The sequence below is a fragment of the Herpailurus yagouaroundi genome, unplaced genomic scaffold (assembly GCF_014898765.1).
Source record: "Herpailurus yagouaroundi ecotype Mexico unplaced genomic scaffold, PumYag 201, whole genome shotgun sequence".
In the NCBI taxonomy this organism is placed as follows: Eukaryota; Metazoa; Chordata; class Mammalia; order Carnivora; family Felidae; genus Herpailurus; species Herpailurus yagouaroundi.
In genome coordinates, this window is record NW_024412432.1 from 853,535 (window position 1) to 880,773 (window position 27,239).

The following is a 27,239-nucleotide window of genomic DNA, read 5'->3' on the forward strand; positions in this document are numbered from 1 at the left end:
GGTATATCCATTCAATGAAAGTTTTTATTGGCCCTCATTCTTTTTTTTTTTTTTTCAACGTTTATTTATTTTTGGGACAGAGAGAGACAGAGCATGAACGGGGGAGGGGCAGAGAGAGAGGGAGACACAGAATCAGAAACAGGCTCCAGGCTCTGAGCCATCAGCCCAGAGCCTGATGCGGGGCTCGAACTCACAGACCGCGAGATCATGACCTGGCTGAAGTCGGATGCTTAACCGACTGCGCCACCCAGGCGACCCTATCGGCCCTAATTCTTATGAAGAACATATAAAGGGAAAGGTAAGCAACTCAGGACCATTTTATCCAGTGAAAAAGCAGGATGTCAAATCCTGTAAATAATGTAATCATATTTTTATGTATATGTTTATATTTTTGCATACTTAGGAAAAAAGACAGTATATAAACACACCAGGTTATTGCCAGTAGGTACCTCTATATGGTAGGATTACAGTATCTTTATTTCCTTTTCCATATTTTCCTTTATCTCCTAACTTTCTATAATGAGCATGATTCATTTTTTTAGCCAGGAAAAGTTATTTAAAAATTATATGAAGAATATATTCCTATATAGGAAGCTTCACAAAGTTGCATATAAATGCAACTGTCTACATGTTTCCATCCACATTGCTTTACTTAGAGGAAATATTGCAAACCAAACCTGTATAGCCTGTGTTCAAAGCACCTTGTACCACACACACGGTATCCATTTCACTAGGATTTGGTGCGGGGAGGGGGGGGGGGGGGGTGGTGGTGGAAAGAGTAAAAGGAGAAAAACAATGTTTTATATATTTAATATATGTATTTAAAATATGGTTCAATATGCTTTTTGAAAGAATTTTAAGAATTGTTTAAACTAAAAACTTTGTAACTTAAATGTACACTGGTTTGCTTGCCAAATTGCTTTTATTTAGTGTACTGTTATCTTTTATTTTTCTAGAATGTTAATAGGTTTACTTGGGAAGTGTCCCAGAAATTCTGATGAAAAAAGTAGAGCAAGATCAAAATCTTGGTAATTAGTAGCAAATATACACTGCTTTGAACTTATAAACTTTTATATCAAGCATATGAGGTCACACACAAAATATATTTTAAATATCCAAATACTTTAATGTACATTCATGTATATATACATTAAACAATCATGTTTTTAACCAATAAAAACAAAATTCCTCATGACATTTAAAATTAAGCAATTTTGTGCTATTTTTTATAGTAAGGGAAGACTGGTGACCCAGATCCCTTTGCTGATTTTACACTTAAAACTGCTGAATCAGAGCTTACACAAAAATTTATATATTTATAAACTTACACCACATTTTTCTAAGATACACAAATGTTCTTTATGTGGCTTCAGGGAGGTTCAGTTACATAAATACAGTGCAGTGGTAAATTGCTGATCCAAACAAACATATTTAAAACAAAAAATATTTCTGGTAGTTACTGTGAAATATGTAAACATGCTGCATACCCAATAATATACTAGACTCCAAATTTTGAAAACCTTCCTATAATAAATACATAGAAATTACTGTTAAAAGAATACCATCTAGCCCTGTTATGGTGCTAATTATTTGCCAAATAGTGTTCCAAGTGCTTTACATAGTGCTCTATAGAATTGACATCCCCATCATGCCCATTTCACAGAGAAGAAACATCTTTTTTCTTTTTTTTAAATTAACTTTTTAAAAAAATTTTTTTTTAATGTTTATTTATTTTAGAGACAGAGAGAGACAGAGCATGAATGGGGGAGGGGCAGAGAGAGAGGGAGATACAGAATCGGAAGCAGGCTCCAGGCTCTGAGCCATCAGCCCAGAGCCTGACACGGGGCTCGAACTCACAAACCGTGAAATCGTGACCTGAGCTGAAGTCGGACGCTCAACCGACTGAGCCACCCAGGCACCCCTTAAATTAACTTTTAATAAGAAAGTGAGGAAACCATCAGGGCCAGAAGCAGAAACATGCCTTGAAGCCATGGGCTGCCCTGAAGTTTGTGCTCATCCAGGAATGTTCTTTGGCCAACTCAAAGGCTTTGTGTAGTAGAGAGTTAAGACTAAGACCACTGCCTAAAGTAGTGCCTGAGACCTAAGCCTGAGACCTGGGACTTCCTGGGACTTCTAAAAGCTACAGCTGCATTGCAGTCAGATCCATCCATAGACCAAGGATCCCAGTGAGGAAGTGTGTTGTAAGGCTCCTGCAGTGAACTACTGGGGCAACAAGAATTTTAATAACATGAACGTACATGTTTAAAAAATTTTTTTTGACATTTAATTTTGAGAGACAGCACGAGCAAGGGGAGGGGCAGAGAAAGAGGGAGACAGAATTTGAAGCAGGCTCCAGGCTCTGAGCTGTCAACACAGAGCCCAATGTGGGGCTCGAACCCACAAACAGATCATGACCTGAGCCGAAGTCACATGCTTAACCGACTGAGCCACCTAAGCACCCCTTTTAAAACATTTTTTTTACTGGGGCACCTGCGTGGCTTGGTCGGTTAAGCGTCCGACTTCGGCTCAGATCATGATCTCATGGTCCGTGGGTTTGAGCCCCGCGTCGGGCTGTGTGCTGACAGCTCAGAGCCTGGAGCCTGTTTCTGATTCTGTGTCTCCCTCTCTCTCTGCCCCTCCCCTGTTCATGCTCTGTCTCTCTCTGTCTCAAAAATAAATAAACGTTAAAAAAAATTTTTTTTTAATTTTTTTACTAAAAAAATTTTTTCTTAACGGACTGCATGTTTAAAAACCAGATACTTTTGTTTCTCAAGAAGATTGATGATAAGCTAGTAACCAGCATAAAATGCTTATTTATGTTACCATCTACCAGTGGGGCCAGAGTGATAACATGGACCATGTGAAACTTGGAGACAAGCTTTCTAAAGAAGAAACATCATCTACTCCAAAGTTACCAGTTATTTTAAGAGGAGTGTTCTAGAAAATAATTAAAGATGTACAGTTACAGAAGGTACATTTACACATCATTTTGTGAACATTTATTTTTCATTTATTTTTTTTGAGTAGACTCCATGCCCAACATGGGGCTTGAACTCACAACCCTGAGATCAAGGGTTGCATGCTCTACCAACTGAGACATTCATGCACACCTAGTTTTAATTTAGAACAGAGTCCTTTTAAATTAATTTTGCTCATTTTCACTTCCAAGTTTTCTTGTACCCGTATAAAAAGTGGAATGGCAGCTATTCATATATTAGCTCTATTAGCAGAAAACTTTGAAAACAGTTCCCAGATGCCAGTTTTATATCAGTATTATATAAATCTAAATGATTATATACTGTGATAAAAACAATGTTCATACTAAATTATGAAATCTATGGAGCACAGTGTACTTGGAACTTGGTTGTGATATATATATATAAAAGAGTGTCCAAGCTGTCAGTCAAAATAAATATTATAGTTGTGAAAATTTATTAAATTTTTTAAAACATTTTTTATTGTGATAAAATATACATAAAAACTTACCATCTTAACCATTTTTAAAATCTACAGTTCATGGGGCGCCTGGGTGGCGCAGTGGGTTAAGCGTCCGACTTCAGCCAGGTCACGATCTCGCGGTCCATGAGTTCGAGCCCCGCGTCAGGCTCTGGGCTGATGGCTCAGAGCCTGGAGCCTGTTTCTGATTCTGTGTCTCCCTCTCTCTCTGCCCCTTCCCCGTTCATGCTCTGTCTCTCTCTGTCCCAAAAATAAATAAACGTTGAAAAAAAAATTTAAAATCTACAGTTCATAACATTAAGTATACTCATAGTGTTATGTAATCATCACCACTACCCATCTCCAGAATTTTGTCATCATCTCATACTGAAACTCTGTACCCATTAAATAACTCTCATTGCTCCCTGCCCATAGCCCCTGGTAATCACTGTTCTGCTTTCTGCCTCTGTAAATTTATGGAGTCATACAATATTTATCATTTTATGTCTATCTGATTTCACTTAGCATAAAGTCCTCAAGGTTCATCCATGTTGTAGCATGTACCAGAACTTCATTCCTTTTTAAGGCTAAATTATATTCTATTGTATGTATATACATTTTATTTATCCATTCATCCCTCAGTGGACATTTAGGTTATTTCTACTTTTGGGCTATTGTGAATAATGTTGCTGTCAACCTTGGTATACAAATATGTTTGATTCCTTTCTTTCAATTCTTTTGTGTATATATCCGGAAGTGAAATTGCTGGATAATAGAGGCATTCTGTGTTTAAGGAACTGCCATACTGTTTTCCACAGAAGCTGCACCATTTTATGTTCCCACCAGCAATGTACAAGGGTTCCAATTTCTCTATATCCTCACCAGCATTTGTTTCTAGTTTTTAAATTTCTTTCAATGTTTATTTATTTTTGAGAGAGAGACAGTGCGCGCAGGGGAGGAGCAGAGAGAGAGGGAGACACAGAATCTGAAGCAGACTCCAGGCTCTGAGCTGTCAGCACAGAGCCCCATGCAGGGCTCGAACTCACAAGCCATGGGATCATGACCTGAGCAGAAGTCAGCTGCTCAACCAAACCACCCAGGCACCCCTCTTGTTTTTTTTTTATAATAGCCATTCTTATGGGTATAAAGTGGTACCTCATTGTAGTTTTGACAAAATTTACCAATTTTTAAACATGTATACACATAATAACCAAAAGAAAACATATCTATGAGCAGCTGATGTTAAATAATTAAAAAAAAAAAAAAAAAAAGCAAGGCCAGCCTGGACTTTCAACAACAAAGTCCACTATTGAGCAGACATTAGAAACATTTGGAGTGTTAAAGAACAGTTTTGTAAATCAACCTGTGTTGTCCTGATTGTGGGTATTTTTTTCTTTTTTTGTGAATGGGTCCTTACATGTTTTGATTTCTATTGTTTAAGTTGGAAATCTTTAGTGAGTTTATTTAATGAATGGTGTGCCAAAAAACTTTCATTTTGAACTTTTAGCAAATCATATGATTGAAAACAAACCTTACAAATAGGAAGACATTGAAATCTGGCTTTTAAATGAGAAGGAAACTAAACAGAATAAATAATTGAAAACTCAAATAGAATAAGATTTAATTATGAACGAATGAAATGGAGGGGCACCTGGTTGGCTCAGTTGGTAGAGCATGCCACTCTTGATCTCAGGGTCACGAGTTCAAGCTCCACATTGGGTATAGAGCTAACTTTAAAAAAAATAATAATGAAATGGAAAAAAAAAAAAAGGAACAAAATGGCCTCTGATTATTTACCATAAAAATATGGTAAAACATTCAAAAGAATTTTAAGTGGAGAATTTATTTGATGAGTTTTATCTTGTAAAAATTATGTGTTGAAGAAAGTTACTGAGTGGAAGCAAAAGACAGTACATATTTGAAAATGTTAGGGCTGTAATATTTTTTGGTATCAAAAAAAATGGACTTTAGGGGCGCCTGGGTGGCTCAGTCAGTTAAGCATCCAACTTTGGCTCAAGTCATGATCTCACAGTTCATGAGTTCAAGCCCCTCATCAGGCTCTGTGCTCACAGCTCAGAGCCTGGAGCTTGTTTCGGATTCTGTGTCTCCCTCTCTCTCTGTCTCCCTGCCCCTCCCTGTCTCTCTCTAAAAAATAAACATTTTAAAAAATGGCCTTTAAATACCCTCCATTTAACAATATTTTTCTGGAGTTTTCCAGGTACTTCAGTACCTAAAGAGACAGTATATTTTCCATTTGAAATGTGGACTACAGAGAAAAATCAAATGAAGAGGTCTACAATTCCAAGTCAATTAACTATAAAATCCAACATTAGAGAAGGTTGCAGAGAATTTTATTTAAATGAAATTAAAAATAATTTAAATTAAAAATAAAACAATATTTAAAAAATAGTTTTCAGAAAAATACCAATGACTTGGCATTAGAGACAGACTCAGCTTAGAAATGGACTGAAGTATATAAATATGTATAATTTAGAATTTTTAGAAAGTATTTTTAAAATATTTTTGGGGGGCATCTGGGTGGCTCATTAGGTTGAACATCGGACTCTTGATTTCAGCTCAGGTCATGATCCCAGGCTCATGGGATCAGGCCCTACATTAGGCTTAGGCTCTGTGCTGAGCATGGAGCCTGCTTAAGATGATCTCTCTCTCTACCCCTCTCCCCTGCTCATGCTCTTTCTCTCCTCTAAAAAAAAAGAAAAGGCTGCCTGGGTGGCTTAGTAAGTTAAGCATCCGACTTTGGCTTGCATCATGATCTCACAGTTTGTGAGTTTGAGCCCCACATCAGGCTCCCTACTGTCAGCACAGAGCTTGCTTCAGATCCTCTGTTCCCTGCCCCCGTCCCTTCCCTGCTTTCTCTCTCTCTCTGTCTGTCTCTCTCTCAAAATAAAATAAACTTAAAAAAAAAAAGAATACACTAAAATAAAATAGTTTTTGAATAGAACAATTTTAGATGTCCCTTAACATTGAAACAATTGTCAGTCAATAAGTGTTTCAATAAATTATTTTATTTTTATGTATATTTAATTTTTATTAATAAACAATTATTTTCACATCTTTTTTCACTCTCAAATGTTGTTTGGACCATAAATTATATGGCCACCTTATTGATGATCTTCATTGATGGATGAAACAAATAAAATAATAGTAAGAATAAAGAATAGTTGAATAATGCAAATAATAAATTGATTTAATGAACAAATGTAAAACAATAGGTTAAAAATAAAAATCCTATCTTAAGAACACATGAAACATTAACCATATATTATCCTTAAAGTATAGCTCAATAAATTAAAAAATTCAAGTTTATACAAACCATGTTCTATAGGTATCACAATACAACTGTATTTGGGGTGCCTCGTGACTCTTGATTTCGGCTCAGGTTATGATCTCACAGTTTGTGAGATCAAGCCCTGCGTGGGGCTCCAGTCTGATAGCTCAAAACCTGCTTGGGATTCTTCCTCTTTCTCTCCTCTCTGCTGTTTCCCTCCCTCTCCCTCCCCACGTGTACCCAGGCTCACACACAAAAAAACCCACAATGTAACTATATTAGAAATCAATACCAAAATCAAACCAAACCCTCTGTAGACATTTTTAAAAAATTTTTTTGAATGTTTATTTTTGAGAGAGACACAGAACATGAGCGGGGGAGGGGCAGAGAGAGACGGAGGCACAGAATCCAAGGCGGCCTCCAGGCTCTGAGCTGTTAGCGCAGAGCCTGACATAAGGCTCAAACTCATGAACTATGAGATCATGACCTGAGCCACAGATACTTAACCGACTGAGCCACCCAGGCACCCTTGTAGACATTTTTTTTAAGTAGTCTCCAAGCCCAGCATGAAGCCCAACATGGGGCCTTAGCTCACAAGGCTGAGATCAAGTCCTGAGCTGAGATCAAGAGTCAGACCCTTAACCTACTGAGCCACCCAGGCACCCCTAGTCATTTTTAATTAAAAGAAAACGCTAAAACTTCATGGGACAAAGAAAATGTGATAGATGTGAAGAATTAGAATTGAATAGTGACAATAACTTGTGGAATTCTTAAAAAATGGTATTTTAATGTAAATTTATACCCCTAAACTCTCATATTAGAAAAGAAAAAAAAGGGCTAGAAATTAATAGACTAAGTGTTCAACGTTAAGAAGTTAAGAAAGCAACAAACTAAACCCATATGAAAAACAATGAAAGGAGCTAAGTAAGGAGTGGCAATTGATTAAATATCAGACAGAGATACAATAGGGCAACTCCATAGGCTAAATTTGCTAATAAAGTAGACAAACCTGTGGCAAAGCTGTTGAAGGAAAACGAAGGTACAAATATTAGAAATAAAAAAGGGACAACTACAAAGATAGCAGAGATTAAAAACACTCTGAACTTTATGCTAATAAACTTGAAAATTTAGATAAAAAGAATGTTTTATTTAAATAACTTTAAATAACTTTTAAAAGTCTTTAAGGGGCGCCTGGGTGGCTCAGTCGGTTAAGTGTCCGACTTCAGCTCAGGTCGTGATCTAGCGGTCCGCGAGTTCGAGCCCCGCGTCGTGCTCTGGGCTGATGGCTCGGAGCCTGGAGCCTGCTTCCGATTCTGTGTCTCCCTCTCTCTCTGCCCCTCCCCCGTTCATGCTGTGTCTCTCTCTGTCTCAAAAATAAACGTTAAAAAAAAAATTAAAATAAATAAATAAAAGTCTTTAAAAATAGAATACCTATATAGCCTTACAACTCTTTTTTAAAGGAAGTGATTTTTTTAGGTTTATTTTTATAGAGAGAGAGAGCGCGCGAGCGGGAGCGCAAGTGCATGGGGGAGGGGAAGGAGAAAGGGAGAGAGAATTCCAAACAGGCCCTGTGCTGTCAGCGAGGAGCACCATGCAGGGCTCAATCCTACGAACCATGAGACCATGAATGACCTGAGCCAAAACCAAGAGTCTGAGGCTCAACCAATGGGCCACCCATGTGCCCCTAGACTTTTATTTATTTATTTATTTATTTATTTATTTATTTATTAACATTTATTTGTTTCTGAGAGAGAGACAGAGCATGAACAGGGGAGGGACAGAGAGAGAGGGAAACACAGAATCCGAAGCAGGCTCCACTCTCTGAGCTGTCAGCACAGAGCCTGACTGGAGGCTCTAACCCACAAACTATAGGACCATGACCTGAGCCAAAGTCAGACATTTAACTGACTGAGCCACCCAGGCGCCCCTATAACCATTTAAAATTGAATCAGTAGTTGAAGATCAGCAGTTCCTTCCCACAAAGAAAACACCCAGATGAAGAAGGTTTAGTAAGAATTTGAATTCTACCATTTTTTTAAATCAAATTTTTAAGGAAGTAAAGACACTTGCAATCTTTTTTTTTTTTTAAGTTTATTTATTTTGAGAGAGAGTGAACGAGTGGGAGAGGAGCAGAGAGAGAGGGAGAGAAAGATAATCTCAAGCAGGCTCTGTACTATCAGTTCAAGAGCCTGACGCAGGGCTTGAACTCACCAACTGTGAGAACATGACCTGAGCCAGTCAAATGTCAGCCACTCAACTAACTGAGCCATCCAGGAGCCCCAACACTTCCAATCTTATACAAACTTTCTGAGAAGAGAAAATGAGGCTAATTTTACCTTGTTTTACTTCAATCAGAGTAGGATGATATAAGAATGGAAAATTATAGATTGGACTCTGCCATAAATAAATGAAAAATTCCTAAGTTGTATATTGGCAAACAGAATCAAACAATATGTAAAATATTTAATTTACCACAGTAAAGTAGGGTCTATCCCAGAAATGCAAATTTTATTTTACAGTAAAAATTAAAATAATTCACCATATTAACACATTCAAGGAAGAAAAAAATGCATAGTTATTTCAAAGAAACAGAAAAAACATATGATAAAATTTAGCATCTGTTTATACTTAAAAAAATTTTTTAAGCAATCTAGGAATTAAAGACAATTTCCTCAATCTGATAAAAACTGTCTGCCAAAAACCTTCAACGTTTATTATATTTAATGGAAAAATACTATAACTCTTCCTTTGAAAAAAGGAATATGATGAGGGTGCCCACTATTACTGCTAGCTTTTGACATTATACCAGAGTTCTAGCCAGTGCAAAACCACAACAAAACTAACAAATAAAGGTATAAGATTTAGAAAAGAAGAACTAAAACTCTCTCATTTATTATATATGCCATGACTGTCTATGTAGAAAAACAAAACTAATCTAAAGACAAATTCTTGGGGCACCTGGGTGGCTCATTCGGTTAAGCATCCGACTTCGGCTCAGGTCATGATCTCGTCGTCCATGAGTTCGAGCCCCACGTCGGGCTTTGTGCTGACAGCTCAGAGCCTGGAGTCTGTTTCAGATTCTGTGTCTCCCTCTCTCTCTAACCCTCCCCTGTTCATGCTCTCTCTGTCTCAAAAATAAAAAAAAATAAACGTTAAAAAAAATAAATTGGGTTATTTCTCTAAAAAAAAAAAAAAAAGACAAATTCTTAATAAGTTGCTGGATGTGATATCAATATTCAATTTAGTTTGAGTTGCGACAAGCCCTTAATTATGAACAGGAAAACTGATTTTAAAATCATTTATAGGGGCGCCTCAGTGGCTCAGTTGGTAAAGCCTGCAACTCGGCTCAGGTCACGTGATCTCACGGTTTGTGGGTTAGAGCTCTGCATCCAGCTCTGTGTTGACAGCTCAGAGCCTGGACCCTGCTTCAGATTCTGTGTCTCCCTCTCTCTCTGCCCCTCCCCGCTCACACTTGGTCTCTCTCTCTCTCTCAAAAATAAATATTAAAATGTTTTTTAAAACATCTATAAGAGCAATAAAACGTATAAGGGACCCAGGAATAAATCCAACATGTTAAACCTTTACAAGAAAATTGTACAGTGAAACCTAGGTTTGCTAGCATAATTTGTTCTAGAAACATGCTCGTAATCCAAAGCACTTGAATATTAAAGCAAATTTCAAGAACCATTGGCTCAGTTGTGTTCATGTGGCAACACATACTACTTGTATTGCAAGACATCACTGGTTTATCAAGTTGAAATTTATCAGAAACATTTGCTCATCCTGCAAAACACTCACAGAACAAGTTACTCCCAATCCAAGGTTTTACTGTATCTTTATTAAAGAATTTTTTTAAAGATTTGATAAATCCAGAGATAATATATTCATGGAGAAGAATTCTCATTATTCTAAAAATGTTAGCTGTTTCCAAAGTGGTCTACAGATTCCTAACAGAATCTTTACCAAGTTTTTCATGGAACTTGAAATGCTCATTCTAAAATTTATGTAGAGGAACAAAAGCTAAGACATTCCTAAAAAACAAGAGTCAAGAAGTGGCTCCTTCTATGAGAAATCAAAATGCAGAATTAAGTCATAGCAATTAAAAGATTGTGTGAAACTGGAAGGGCATATATAGAGAGAGGAATGTAATAGAATGGAAAGCTCAGAAACAGACAAACATATATAGACACTTGACACACGCTACAGATAACTGGAGAAAGAATACAGTAAATAAGTGGTCCTGGGATATCTAATTACCACAGGAAAAGAGAAATACAGTAGTGCAATATTTGTAAGCCACTGTTTTTCAAATCACAATATCATCAGATTGTGTGGTATGACCTCAGGCAAAGACATTCCTGTCAGCAGTGACATTCCAAGGGTTTGGAGATTAAGAAGCTAAGGGCAAAGGCCAGACCTCTTTTGTGGAAAGATCACATTCTTTAGTACACAACTACAAATTCATAGGGAAAAATCTCATAAATGGTGAATAAATATATGAAAAAATTTTCCAACTTCACTAATAAACTAAATCCACAATAATATACCATTTTATACTCAGGAATTTGGCAAAAATAAAAAGTATGACAATACCAAGTGTTGAGGATACGGGTACACTGATAAAACATAAACTGGAAAAACAATTTGTGGAGCAATTTGGCAATACCTAGGAAAATGGAAAACATGTATAGCTCTAGAGCCAGTCTTCTATAAAACAGATAAAATGCACAAATATATCTACAACAACATTGCTTGGCATAGCTATAAATTGGTAACATCCTAAATGTCTATTACCAGGATGATGAATTAATTGTGGCATAATGTTTTAAGAAATATATATTAAGGATACTTACATATGTCTTACAGTCTTAAAAAAATGCAAGGCAATCATAAATAGTAAATTAAGGAGAATAAATATCTTTGGGGAGATAAAGGTGGAAGTGATTATTAGAGTGGCACAGAAAGGGGGTTTGGCTGAGTTAGCAAAATTTTATTTTTTTAAAAAACTATATTAATTTTTTGTAAAGATTTTATTTGTAAGTCATCTCTACACCTAATATGGGACTCAACTTACAACCCTGAGGTCAAGAGTTGCATGTTCCTTGGAACACCTGGGTGGCTATGTCAGTTAAGCATCCGACTTCAACTCAGGTCATGATCTTGTGGTTCGGTTTGTGAGTCCGAACCCCGCATTGGGCTCTGTGCTGACAGCTCAGAGCCTGGACCCCGCTTCGGATTCTGTGTCTCCTTCTCTCTCTGCCCCTCCCCTGCTCATCCTCTATCTCCCAAAACTAAAAATTTTTAAAAAAAGGGGGCGCCTGGGTGGCTCAGTCAGTTGAGCATCCGACTTCAGCTCAGGTCATGATCTCCTCATTCAGGAGTTCAAGCCCCGCGTCAGGCTCTGTGCTGACAGCTCAGAGCCTGGAGCCTGCTTCAGAGTCTGTGTCTCCTCTCTCTCTGTCCCTCCCCCACTCATGCTCTGTCTCTCTCTCTCTCAAAAATAAGTAAACATTAAAAATTAAAAAAAAAAAAAAGAGTTGCATGTTCCACCAACTGAGCTAGCCAGGTGCCCTCAAAATTTCATTTCTTAGGTGATATAGTGGGTACATGGGTATCTGTTGTGTCATTCTTTATACCTTTTGTATTCTTAAATGGTGTATAGTACTTTGAAAAGTGAATATATATGTGTCTGTGTTTACACACACACACACACACACAAATGTATTTAGCCTATTTTGTAGATGTATTAATTGGGTTGGCCTTACATTATTCCCTGATAATTGCCTTTATAGCCTAAATGTTGAAAGAGAGGGCAATCGACAGTTTTACATTTATGCAAAGAAAGTAGAAAAGCATTGTCTACATCTTTAAAACATGTAGGTTTACTAAGCTGTACATTCAGTTCCTGCCTAGAATAGCAACACAGGGGTGTCTTTCTTGTTTGGGATCTGTGCTGCAGTACTCTCTTACAGGTGATGCGGTCTGATCATCAGGGAAAAGATGTTTTCCAGGGCCTATTATATGTTAGGTATTGTGGAAGATTTAAAGGAAAGAAACAGCAGAATCTTTGCCTTTAATCATTCAGAATATATTTAGGGAGGGCAGGAAGAACATCAGGGAAAGTAACAAAATAGGGTAGTAAATGATAAACAGGCCTCTGCAGGGTGCAGAAAACCTCACAGTGATTTGAAGGTCTTGGAGGGGAAGGCAGGAGACTGGAGTGCTGGGAGTTTTGCACATGAATTTTTAAAAGCAGCTCACAAGGACCACAAGTGTAATTAGCCTTATTCATCATGATGAGGTATTTGATCATAGCTCTTATGGAAGTAAAACTTGTTTCTAGAAAATTATTTTTAATATCACGCCAATCTTCTTACAATGCCATTTTTAAAAATAGGTAAGCACTCAGAATACTTTTAAGGTTTCTTTAGAAATCATTCCAGCACTGTTATTTAACTTTAATCTGAGAGCAGCCTGTAATCACTGACATTTCCAGACTTTGACTCCTAAGGACTTAAAATGCCATATATGAATGTATTTACTAACTTGATGTAAATAAATAGCCTCATAATTCCAAGCAACATGCATACATGTCTCATATGCAGTTCATCACTTCTTCTGCTTAAACCCATACTTTCCTCTCCCTTTTTGTAGACTGAAAGCTCAGATTTTGAGATTTTGTTGGTCATGTCTATATAGGCAAGTATGAGGCCCTCCTGTGAATTAATACTGTGTGCCACACAAGGGGAAAACAAAGCAAAAGAAAATGCTTTCAAAAATGTATTGAAGGGGCACCTAGCTGTTTCAGTTGGTAGAGCATGTGACTCTTGATCTCAGGATCATAAGTTTAAGTGGCACACTGGATATAGAGATAACTTAAAAATAAAAATTTTTAAATAAATAACTAATAAATAATGTACTGGAGACATTTTTCCAAAGATGACAAACAGATAGACAATGGGTACATGAAGAGACGATCAAATAACTAATCATCAGGGAAATGCAAATCAAAACCACAATGAGGTATCACCTCACACCTGTCAGAATGGCTAAAATCAAAAAGACGATAAATAACAAGTGTTGACAAGGATGTGGAGAAAAGGGAACTCTGGTGTACTGTTGGTGGGAATGTAAATTGGTGCAGCCACTATGGAAAACAATACGGAGGTTCTTCAAAATACTATAAGTAGAGCTACCAAAAGATCCACCAATTGCACTTCTGAATATTTATCCAAAAAAAAAAGTGAAAACAGTAACTCAAAAAGATATCTGCACCTTCATGCTCACTGAAGCATTATTTACAATAGTCAAGACATGGGAGCAGTCTAAGTGTCCATCGATGGATGGATAAAGAAAATGTATACATATGTGTGTGTGTGTGTGTGTGTGTGTGTGTGTTGTGTGAATATACATGTATGTATACATATATATGTATACACAAGACACACACACATACACACACACACACACAAATGAATATTACTTAGCCATGAAAAGAATGAAATCTTGCCATTTCCTGTTGACATGGATGGATCTTGAGGACATTAAAGTAAGTAAAATAGGTTAGATAAGAAAAGATAAATATGTCTGATTTCACTTATATGTAGAATATGAAAACAAAATAAAACCAAGCTCATGAATATAGAGAGTAGACTACTGGTTGCCTGTGGCATGGATAGGCAAAATGGGTGAAGGGAGTAAAAAAATACAATTTCTGTTTATAAAATAAATAAGTCATGGGAATGTAATGTACAGCATGATGACTCCAGTTAATAATACCTTTTTTTTTTAAGTTTATTTATTTTTGAGAGGGAGAGAGACAGAGCCTGAGAGGTAGAGAGAGAGAATCCCAAGCAGGATCCGCAGTAACAGTGCCCACTTTGGGGCTCATACTCACCAACCATGAGATCATGACCTGAGCCGAAACCAAGAGTGGGATGCTTAACCAACTGAGCCACCCAGGCACCCCTCTAATTAATAATACCTTACTGCATATTTGAAAGTAGCTAGGAGAGGGGCGCCTGGGTGGTGCAGTCGGTTAGGCGACCGACTTCAGCCAGGTCACGATCTCGCGGTCCGTGAGTTCGAGCCCCGCGTCGGGCTCTGGGCTGATGGCTCAGAGCCTGGAGCCTGTTTCTGATTCTGTGTCTCCCTCTCTCTCTGCCCCTTCCCCGTTCATGCTCTGTCTCTCTCTGTCCCCCCAAAAAATAAATAAACGTTGAAAAAAAATTAAAAAAAAAAAAGTAGCTAGGAGAGTAAATCTTGAAAGTTCTCATCACAAGAAAAACACATTTTGTAACTATATATGGTGACAGGTGTTAATTGGGCTTATTGTGATGATTTTGCAATATATACAAATATTGAATCATTACATTTACATCTGAAACTAATATAATGTTCTGTGGATTATGCCTCAGTGAAAAAAACATATTAGAAACAATGATCCATGTATGTTGCGTAGTTAGGAAAATTAAAATATAGTACCAGAACCATTCTGGCAGAGAGACCTGTGACCAAAGATAAATAAAGTATCTTTCTGCCACTTCTTTAAGGAAAGAAAATGTATTCATTTATTAATGTTGAGAAATTATTCTAATATTGAGTTAGAATCTATGGGCTGCATTGTAATCACACATATCTCCATTAAAAACTATAAAATTCATTCTGTAAGTTTTCTTATGTCATTTTGTTTTAAGATATAAAAGTGAACCACTCACAGAGTATTTAATAACAGATATGTGCTTGAATATGCATAGACTATATCTGGATACATAAAATATTGAATTTTGAGGTGGATATATTATCTATTTAATGAAGTTATTTTTATAAGTAATAATCAAATTGTCTTGCATTATAACCTTCTCTAGATTAGTTAATACTAATTGGTTACAGAAGACTCAACTAAAAACAGTGCAACAAAGAATAGAAACCTCATTGCCTTATAATGCCAGTTCTCTTGTTTTCTTGAACAGTATTATTTTCTATTTCCCACACAGAAATCAAATATACTTACAGTGATAATCAGGCAAATATAAATTAAAACAATGAGATGGGGCACCTGGCTGGCCTAGCTGGTACTGTATGCAACACTTGATCTCAGGGTTGTGAGTTTGAGCCCCCACATTGGGTGTAGATATTACTTAAAAAAATAAATGCTATTTATTTTACTATATTTTATTTTTTTGAGGGAGAGAGTGCACAAGCAGGGAAGGGGCAAAGGGAAGAGAGAGAGAATCTTAAGCAGGCTCCATGCCCAGCACAGAGCCCAATGGGGTGCTCCATCTCACGACTATGAGATCATGACCTAAGCCGAAATCAAGAGTTGGATGCTTAACTGAGCCACTCAGGCACCCTGAAATGCTACTTCAAAACCAAACCAAACCAAACCAAACCAAACAAAACAAATGAGATGCCATTTTCCTACCATGTGACAGAGAGTGCTACCAGGAGCACAGGTCAGGCTGGGATTCAAAGGCAGTCAGAGAAGACCACACATCAGCTAACACTTAAATAGTTGTGAAAAAGCGTTTAAGAATTAGCCACACAGAAAAGTGGTGGTAAGGGCCTCCAGGAAGATGCTACAGCATGGGCAAATGCAAGAGTATGGGGGAGTATGGCACTTTGGGGACTCTGAGAGGGTATGTGGCAGAGCATACAAGGCAGTGAAGAAATCGCAGGAGATTTTGTAGAGGAGACTAGAATCAGTTCTCAGAGGCCTTGAGTGTTTTTTAAATACTGTGACCAGGGGCACCTGGGTGGCTCAGTGGGTTAAGTGTCCGACTTCGGCTCAGGTCATGATCTCAAAGTTCATGAGTTTGAGCCCTGTGTTGGGCTCTGTGCTGATAGCTCAGAGCCTGGAGCCTGCTTCCAATTCTGTGTCTCCCTCTCTCTCTGCCCCTCCCCTGCTCATGCTGTCTCTCTCTCAAAAGTAAATAAACATTAAAAAATTTTTTAAAATAATAAATACTATGACCCAGTAAAGACAGCTAGACCTTCTTGGAGGAATAACTGACTCCAGGGCAGGGAAAGGACAAGTTAAACCCTGAAAATCTTGTGCCAGAAAGTAAGAAAGCACTAAAAAATTGATGGGGACATGTCAAAAGGACACAGAAGCTAATATGAAGTGCTACCCACTAGTCAAATCTGAGACAATTGGAGCATCAAAATACATAGTGACACTAAGGGATTATAATCCATTATAGAAAACTAGAAGTAAATCCATAATCTATCCACCTACTTACATGCATGCATACATGCATACACACATAGATACACATGCATGCATACATGCATGCACACATACATAAATGCATACATACATACACAGGAGAGAAAATAAAGCTCCTCTTTCTATAGAAAGCCAATAAATAAATGTAGAACATAATTAGAAAGTCACTATCTGTACCATTATAGTAACAACTGATTCAGAATCCTCAATGTGTACTAAATCACTGGGTGGAAGTTTGTGGTCTTAAACTATCTCCCCACAAATTATTAATTACAAAGGGAAAAGTTATACCTTTATAGTGGGAAAAATTGGCAGGCAACACCTTAATGAACCCAGTGATCAAAGTTCATTAATTACCCAGAACTGTCATCCTGGGCCTCCTTACCTGACACAGCAAGGATGCACCATCACAGTAGAAAACTCCTGCAAAAGTACACACCCTGAGCCTAATTGTTAGAAAAAGGATTGCTTCCTGGGTCAGGGAAAACCAATGCTATAAAGGACATTATTAGGACAATTGGTGAATTGTGAAGATGAACTAAACATTTGATAATTGTATTGTCAAGGAATGTTAAGTTTCCTGAATTTGACAATGACATTATGGTTATGTAGGAAAATGTTCCTGTTTTTAGGAGATAGAGGTCATGATGTCTGTAACATTTTCTCAGATGGTTCCCCCCTAGATTAACTTGTAGGTTTGACATTTTCAAACTAAAATAAAATAATAATAAAGATGACTCTCATATAAATGTGTAGGATGGTCCAGAAGATGAATTCAAGACTCTCTAAATGGGGCAAGGGGCTGTGAGAACATTTTAGTTGATAAAATATGATCAGATTTACCATCTTGAAAGTTTACTATGGAGCAGGGTGGAGCACGGTCCAGAAAATGAACATGGTGTCCAAAAGACAAGTTTGATCTGCAAACTCTTCACTTGGAGTTTCTTTTCTTTTCTTTTCTTTTTTTTTTTTTACACGTTTACTTTTGAGAGACAGAGAGAGACAGAGAGAGACAGAGCATGAGCATGGGAGGGGCAGACACAGAATCTGAAGCAGGCTCCAGGCTCTGAGCTGTTAGCACAGAGCCTGATGCAGGGCTCGAACTAGCAAACTGCGAGATCATGACCTGAGCTGAAGTCGGATGCTTAACCAACTGAGCCACCCAGGCGCCCATCTTCACTTGGATTTTCCAAATACATTTTAACGTTATTTTGGCAGCTAGATTTAAGTCAGAAACATGTTCTTTTTAATATATTTGATAATGCATAAGCTAAAAAAAATTAAGCTATTAAATGTGAAAACATAATTTTTCTTTCCAGAAATATTATTAAATGACAACTCACTTTTATGGACAATTTCTAGAAGCTGATTGCCTATGTTATGGGTCATTTCAGCTGTTTTTGTCTTTGCAAAGCCCCTAACTTTGGATAAAGCAATTCACTACTCACTTGAATCTGCATTTAACAATGAAGTTAATGGAGAATCCAACTTAATCTGTTGATTTGTGCTCTAGTATCACTGAAGAGGGAAAAAATGATAGTGAAAACCTCCTACCATATAAGAATTAAAAACTATAGATCTGTGAGGGTTGCCTGGGTGGCTCAGTCAGTTGAGCATCTGACTCTTAATTTCAGCTCAGGTCATGATCTCACAGTTCGAGCCCTGTGTCAGGAGCTGCACTGACAGTGCAAACAAAGTCTGCTTGGGATTCTCCCTCTGTCCCTCCACTGCTTGCGCGTGCTCGCTCTCTCTCTCAAAATAGGGGCGCCTGGGTGGCTCAGTCGGTTAAGCATCCGACTTCGGCTCAGGTCATGATCTCACGGGTCCGTAGGTTTGAGCCCTGCGTCAGGCTCTGTGCTGACAGCTCAGAGCCTGGAGCCTGTTTCAGATTCTGTGTCTCCCTCTTTCTCTGACCCTCCCCTGTTCATGCTCTCTCTCTCTCTCTCTCTCTCTCAAAAATAAATAAACGTTAAAAAAATTTTAAAAAAATCAAAATAAACTTAAACAAACAAACAAAATCCAAACCTATAGATCTATGTGTTTACTCTTTTCTGCCCTCCCTACTCCTATGGAAAATAGTGTGTGAGAGGGAGAACCAAGACTAGGCTAGGACCTCCTCATAGACAGGAAAATTTGTAGCAAAAAGACAGAAAAATCACCCAATATATTGGAATTGGTAGCCAGTTCTCTTCCAAAGTCTTTGCAGGGAATATTCTCCCAGTCACAACAGGAGATAGAGAATAAATTGCTTTTACACTTTTACAGCTACAGAAGTGACTTGAAATTGATGCCTTTAATTTACTTCTAACTGTGTGGATAAGGGCAGAGTCAGACAAAGGATGTCTTTCTTGTCCTGCAACAATTGGAAAGATAAATGTGTGTAGTGAAGGTGAAGGAGGCTATTAGCTGCTTCACATTACCTGATTATCTCTGCTGATTCCTACATGAAGCACACTCTCTCCTACCGCTACCAAGCCCCCCTGGGAGGAGGCCTGGTGGGGTGCAGCCAGGAGAAAGGGCCAAACTCAGGGACAGCTTGGGTCTGCGAATTCTGTATCCCAGTTATGTCTGAGGAAGAGGACCAAGACCTGAGCCAGCAGAGCCGATCCCATTCAGTCATGTTGGGTGGGAGGGAAGGTTCAGAAACTTGAGGTATAGTGCCAAAGGGATGTCAGAGGTGGAGAGCAGCAAGCAGGGGCAAGGGAAGGGTGGCAGATGGATTGGAATGGCATGGGGGTTTGTCTGGACACGGGCTTGACACAGGGAATCATGCTTATGATTGCATGGATGGTACTTCTATAAGGATCATTGATTCTGTATCTTGTTTTGAGTGGTGGTTATACAGGGGTATATAATTTTAAAACTCACTGAACTAACATCCAGATCTTTGCCTCTATAACATGTTTATTATATTTCAAATTTTTAAAAGCCCATTGGAAATAAATACAGCAGGAAATTACTATAGCTGAAATCACAATCTTATGGTACCCCCAGAGCTTACTGTGAACATAAGGTTAATAAATCTTCATAAGAGCCTCCTTTACACTTACAAAAATGAGGTGATGAGAGACTGCACTGCCCAAAACTCAAGACTAAAATAAAGAAAAGAGTTTAATTTCAAAGTTCTGTTGGGCCTTGGTGGAAATGAAAGTGTCCCAGATGTAGTGGCTTCTGCTTTGGTCAGACAGTAATAGGTATAATTTCTTTTGCCCCAGTAGGCCTCTGGGCCTTGTAAGAAGCCAGGAGGAGGAACTGAAATTAGTCTGGACAGTAATTTAAAATACTATCTCCCTTGTGAACAAAAGAAGCTGGAAGTGTATGTTTAACGAAAAAAAGTTTGCATTCCTATGGATTAGGCTGTACCTTCTCCTAGTAACAGTGGTAAAATACAGGAACAATACACAAAATCATGCTCATAATAAATGTGTCATGGTTTATTTACTGAAGGACTTAAATAAATTCAAAGACATATACATATATATATACACACACATATATACATGCATATATATACATATATACATACATATATGTATATATAGATGTATGTATATATATATATATATTTAAGTTTTAATTTATTTAAGTAATCTCTATACCCCATGTGGGACTTGAACTCATGACGCTAAGATGAAGAGTCGCACACTCTTCCCACTGGGCCAGCCAGGTATTCTTATACCTTTTCCTTTAATTACAGAAAATCAGTATTTTAAGAAATTCCTATTTAAAAATTCAATATTTAAATATATCAATTTTCTTCAAGTTAATCTAGAAATTGAATACTATCCCAGACAAAATCACAGAAAGAATTTTAAAATATGTAAGAATATAGGGGTACATGGCTGGCTCAGTCAGTAGAGCATGGTAAAGATTACTTAAAAATAAAATCTTGAGGGGCGCCTGGGTGGCTCAGTCGGTTAAGCGTCTGACTTTGGCTCAGGTCATGATCTCGCGGTTCGTGAGTTCAAGCCCCGCGTTGGGCTCTGTGCTGACAGCTCAGAGCCTGGAGCCTGTTTCCGATTCTGTGTCTCCCTCTCTCTCTGCCCCTCCCCCGTTCATGCTCTGTCTCTCTCTGTCCCAAAAATTAAAAAAAAAAAAAATCTTGAAAATATAGAGAATATAGAGAAAAAATTGGCTTTGATTATGAAAAATTTTAAACATAAGAAAGTAGAAAGACAACAAAAAAAGAAATAACCATTACCTGGATTCAATAATTCTTAACATTCTGCCATAGTTGTTTTATAGGTAAATACATAGGTAAATGGATAGATAGAATGAGATAAAGAGTATATACTTACTGAACCATTTTACTTTTATTTACTTTTAAAAATTGTTTATTTTGAGTGAGAGAGAGAGAGAGAGAGAGAGAGAGAGAGAGAATGCACAAGTGGGAGGTTGGGAGGGAGAGAGAATCCCAAGGAGGTGCTGTGCAGCAAGCACACAGTCTGATGTGGGGCTTGACCAAATGAACCACGAGATTGCGACCTGAGCTGAAATCAAGAGTGGGATGCTCAGCTGACTGAGCTACCCAGGTGCCTCCTTACTAGACCATTTTAAAGCTTTATACTCAAATACTTTATCCATAAATTCTTCAGTTATCAGTTGACTTGAGCTGCTATAACAAAGTCTTATAGATTGGGTGGTTTTTTGAGTTTTTTTTTTTTTTTAAAGATTTTATTTTTAAGTAATCATCCAATGTGGGGCTCAAACTTACAACCCTGAGATCAAGAGTCACATGCTCTACTGACTGAGACTGCCAGGCACCCCGAGACTGGGTGGTTTAAACAACAGACATTTATTTTTCACAGTTCTGGAGCCTGGAAAGTCTAAGATTAAGGCGCTGGCTGATTTGGTTCCTTGTGAGGACTCTGTTTCCTGGCTTGCAGATGGCCACCTTCTAACTGTGTCCTCATATGGTGCACAGAGAGCCATCTCTTTTCTACTTCTTATATGAGTGATAATCAAAATATGAAGGCCACACCCTCTTGACCTCATCTAAACCTAATTATCTCCCAAAGGCCCCATCCCCAAAGACCATCACATTAGAGGTTAGGGCTTCAACATATAAATTGGGCTGGGAAGGGGTGGGGCACGATTCAGTCCACAGTACTAGAATAAGTCCATTCTTCTATATCATTGCATTATTATCAAAACCCAAACATTTAACAATATTTCCTTAATATCACCTAATGCCCAGTCCATATTCAAATATCACCAGTTATCCAAAACATGTCATTTATAGCTGGTTTGTTCAGACCAGACACTATGCATTGCATTTGGTTTTATGGCTCTTAAGGTTCTTTTCATTTACCACACATCTTCTCATCCACTTGACCTCAGTTTTTTTTCCCATGACATTTACCTGTTTAAGAGACAGACTTTGTAGAAAGTCTCACATGTTACACTGTTTTCTTAGAAGTCATTTAATTTGTTCCCTCCTCCCCCTTATATGTCCTGTAAGCTGAACTCAGATCTCAAGACTTGATTGGATTCAGGGTAACTATTTTTCTCCTATTTTATTGGTGATGCTGTGTTCATCAAGAAGCACACAATCTCAGGGCGCCTGGGTGGCTCAGTTGGTCAAGCATCTATCTGACTCTAGGTGTTGGCTTGGGTCATGATCTCAGTGCTGACAGCACAGAGCCTGCTTGGGATTTTCTCTCTCCTTCTCTCTCTGCCCTTCCCCACTCTCTGTGTGTGCCTATGCATGTGTGTGCGTGCTGTCTCTCTCAAATAAAAAAAGAAAGGAGACTAGAATCAGGCCATAGTATATATGAGAACTGTAAATATTTATGGGTAGCATTTCAAATTAATGGGAAAAAGATGTGCCATGTGATAAAAAAGTGTTGGGAAAGAATAGATCCCTACTTTATCCTCTATCCTCCAAATAAATTCCAGGTGGATTAAAGAGCTAAATATAGTAACATCTCTAAAAGAAATAGAAAATACAGAATACTTTAAAAATATTGGGACACAAAAAATAAGGTACAATACTTAGAAACCTTAAAAAAAGGACTGGTAAGGGGCACCTGGCTGGTTCAGCGGAGCATGCAACTCTTGATCTTGGGGTCATGAGATCGAATACCATGTTGGTGGAGAGATTACTTAAATGACAAAATCTTAAAAAAAAAAAAAGGACTGGTAAAATTGATCAGACATTAAAACACATACAACTTGTGCAGCAACATGAACAGAGCAATATGACAAAGATTAAGTAATATCAATAAGACTGAAGAGCTGATATCTATAATATATAATCAACTCTTACCAATCTAAAAGAAAATGAAAACAAATGGAGACATGAGCAAACAACATGAATAAGAAATTCTTAGAAAATATACTGAGCACTTTATAATATGTTCAGCTTTACTAGTGATGAGAGAAATGCAGTGAAAATTACAGTAAGCTGTTATTTTTTATTCTCAAACTTAAAAATATTGATTATATCTAGTGATCTCAAGGATGTGCAGAAAAAAGTACTCTAAAATATTATTGGTGTCTATCAAAATTTAAAAGGTGGTCACTCTTCGATTCATCCACCTCCTGTGGATTTACATATGTTAGGATATTCAATGCAGAGCTGTTTGTAATAATACCCCCCACTACAACCTAAGTGTCCATCCATAGGAAAATAAATTATGGAAAACATACAAGGGAAATCTGTGCAGCCATTAGAGTCAATGGAGTTGGCTATAAAGACAAGGAAAATGTTCAGGATGCAGTATTAAGTAAAAAAGAAAAAAAAACAGTTCATAGAACAATATGCACACTATGAAACAATTTATTAAAAATTCTTTCAAATCTAAATACAGACTATTAAAGGTGTAGGGTAGGATTGGGGTATAAGGGTGAAGAAGAATTTTATATATACAACTATGTATGTATTTCTGCTTTTTATTTACATTTTTTAAAAATACAATAACATGTACATGCATTATTTGCTCATTTGGGATAAAAACAAAGAAAAAGAAAAATACCTCAAGAATCTTTGAGGTAAAAAGACCCTATCACAAAGTAAGACCCAGATTTTAGAAGCCACTGGTGAGGATGAGCATGTATATTCATTTCATCCTGGGAGAAACATTTAGCCAAGGAGAGCATGGATGTGCTGATCTTCATGCATTCTTTCCATTTCTCTCAAGATTACTAAATTCTACTCCACTGATACATTAAACATCTGACAGTCTGTCAAATGCATGCTAGCATTTTTCAAAAGGTAAAGTGAGAGAGAGAATGAGCTGGGTACTGCTCAGTCAGTGCCCTAGGCACAGGCCTAGTCTTTGGGGTAAAAGCATCCTTAGTCGTTCTCTGATCTCAAGACTCAATATAACCAGAATTCTCACCATTCTCTAGCCTCTTCCACGCCAGCATGACATTATTATTATTGTTGTCGCTGTTGTTATTGTGTGGGAGGAAGTGTACATAATAAAAAAACAAATTAACATCAGGAATAATGTTTTAAAAATCTGTAATGGTAGTATGTGGTCTGAGGTCCCCAAATTTAATAAAAATGTATGACATTTATACAACTTTACAGGTTATTTCAAAACCTATCTGCAAGGAAAGATCCCTCCAAACTCTGTCCTCAACCTGTGAAGAATGGTGTTGGCCCCAAGAAAGAGCCCTGGGTTTTCAAACCAAACTCACTGCAGGACCTGGGATAACTGCTTTGCCCTGTCAAATGAGGGATTCCTCATCCACAAAATAAAAACAATAATATCTAACAGGGCATCTAAACCCCTAGCACTGTGTCCAGCATGTGGTAGTAGCTTTCTAAATATTCATTTTCTCCCCTTTTTACAATTCTAAGAGATTTTCAGTCTCAGGGTCAGGAATATGGAGGATTTCAGATTAATGCTGAGATTACCAAAATATCCAATGAAATAAAATCAACTTTTTTTTTAAAGATTTTATTTTAGGGGCACCTGAGTGGTTCATTCGGTTAAATGTCTGATTCTTGGTTTCAGCTTAGGTCATGATCTCACAGTTGGTAGGATCAAGCCCCCACACTGTGCTCTATGCTGACAGCATGAAGCCTGCTTGGGATTCTCTCTCTCTCCCTTTCTCTCTCTGCCCCTCCCCTGCTCATGCTCTCTGTCTTTCAAAAATAAATAAATTAAAAAAAACATTTTATTTTTAAATTTTATTTATTTTTAAGATTTTATTTTTAAGTGATCTCTACACCCAACATACGGATTGAATTTACAACCCCAAGATCAAGAATCGCATGCTCTATGGACTCAGTCAGGTGCCACTAAACCAGTCTTTTTAAATATGCTAGTGAAGACTTCAGTGTCTATTTTCCCATATACCTGCCACCTAAACCCTTTAGCTTTATGGAAATTTGACCTTAAAGAAAATTACTTATCTTCACATAATTAAAGCTGTAATTCACTTATTATTTGAAATTGAAACTTACTGTCATTTGAAAAAAAGTTTTGTTTTTTTTTTTTAGGATTTTACTTTTAGTGGTACCTAGGTGGCTCAGTCATTGAGGGACTCTTGGTTTTGGCTTGGGTCCTGATTCACAGTTTGTGGGATTGAGCCCTGCGCTGGGCTCTATGCTGACAGCACCGAGCCTGCTTCTGATTCTCTCTCTCTCCCTCTCTGCACCTCCCTGGCTCTCTCTCAAAATAAATAAACTTTTTTTTTTTTAATTTTTTTTTTAACATTTATTTATTTTTGAGACAGACAGAGACAGAGCATGAACGGGGGAGGGGCAGAGAGAGAGGGAGACACAGAATTGGAACCAGGCTCCAGGCTCTGAGCCATCAGCCCAGAGCCCGACGCCGGGCTCGAACTCACGGACCGCGAGATCGTGACCTGAGCTGAAGTCCGACGCCCAACCGACTGAGCCACCCAGGCGCCCCGAAATAAACATTTTTAAAAAAATATTTATTTTTAAGTGCTCTCTACATCCAACATGGAACTCCAATTTACAACCCTGAAATCAAAGGTCACATCATGCTCTAGGGACTGAGACAGCCAGGTCTTCTATCCTTTGAAATTGTAATGTAATGTATCTATGGACCAGTTTCTACTAATTTTAGGGTAAGATTTCAAATTTTCAGAGTATGACTTAACTAAAATATACATCTAAAAAAATCTTCTATAATTGTATTCTTTTCAGGGTGAATCTACCTAGGACAAAGGAATATTTTGGAGAACTTCTTCCCTAGTTCTTTTGCTTTTCACTGTGCTGCCCATAATGCTCAAGATTATAACCAGATGCATCTGTTTTCTAAGCTCAGACAAGTCAAGGAAAGACAACTGGAATCTTGAAGAATGTTTCAGTATCCACTCCAGCCCTGCACTGTCACTTCTGTGGGTTCCCATGTCCTCACTGTGAAATGGCAGCCTTGGACCAAATATTGTCTAAAGTGCTTTTAAGCTCTAAAATTTTATGATCAATGGTCAAACAGTGAACAATAAACTAACCAATCAACCAAGCAAACTGAACTACATTTCTTATGGCCAATTTCTCAGATCTTAGAGATTAGTTTATTAAATGTCAGTAAGAGTCAAATTACTCAAGAGAAGTGCCACACATGAAAACAAATATCGTAGAAAGACCACTTTTCTGTCACTACCTAAACATGACCTAAAAAGAAAATATAAACAGGGTTTAAAATTTCGATGTGTGAGAGCAAGGTTAAGTGTCAGACTTTGCCTCAGGTCAAGAAAGAGAGACAACCCCACAGTTTGCAAGAGTTGGTGAGTTTGAGCCCTGAATCCGGCTCTGTGCTAATAGCTCAGAACCTGCAGCCTACTTTGGATTTTGTATCCTCCCCTCTCTCTGGCCCTACCCCGCCTGTGCTCTCTCTCAAAAATAAATAAACGTTAAAAAAATAAAATAATTTCAGTGTGTGTACTAAGTGTATGGATTTCCTATTCCCAAGAATGTGAGACATTTCTGCAAATTTACAAACTGTAATTATATACTTTCTTAACAATGTTATACTAACAAAAGCATAAAATTCTGTTTGTAAAATGTGAAAATGCTTAAACAGTGTAATTATCTGTACTTATTATATTTTTCCCTCATTTATTGGAATCATATGCATTTTGTTAGAATTTCCAGTCTAAACACTAAATTTGTAGTTGAAAGAAAATGAAATGATGTAAGTGAACTTCCTGGCACTTCAGTCTTAGTTTGACATTCAGATAAGCCACCCTCAAATAAATAGAATGTCATAGGGTACTTGAATTTCTTTAATTCTAGGGAGCCAAGAAAACAACTCCCGTGTAGTATCTATCTGTTCAAAACAAGACCTACTTGGATGTTAA

General features: G+C 37.6%; 1 long non-coding RNA gene across 1 annotated transcript; it reads left to right on the forward strand.

Moving 5' to 3' along the window:
• Positions 1–160: 160 nt before the first annotated feature.
• LOC121014171 (uncharacterized) lies at positions 161–27,239 on the forward strand. Its single transcript, XR_005783068.1, has 2 exons — positions 161–298; positions 26,083–27,239. It is a non-coding gene; the product is annotated as an uncharacterized LOC121014171 (long non-coding RNA).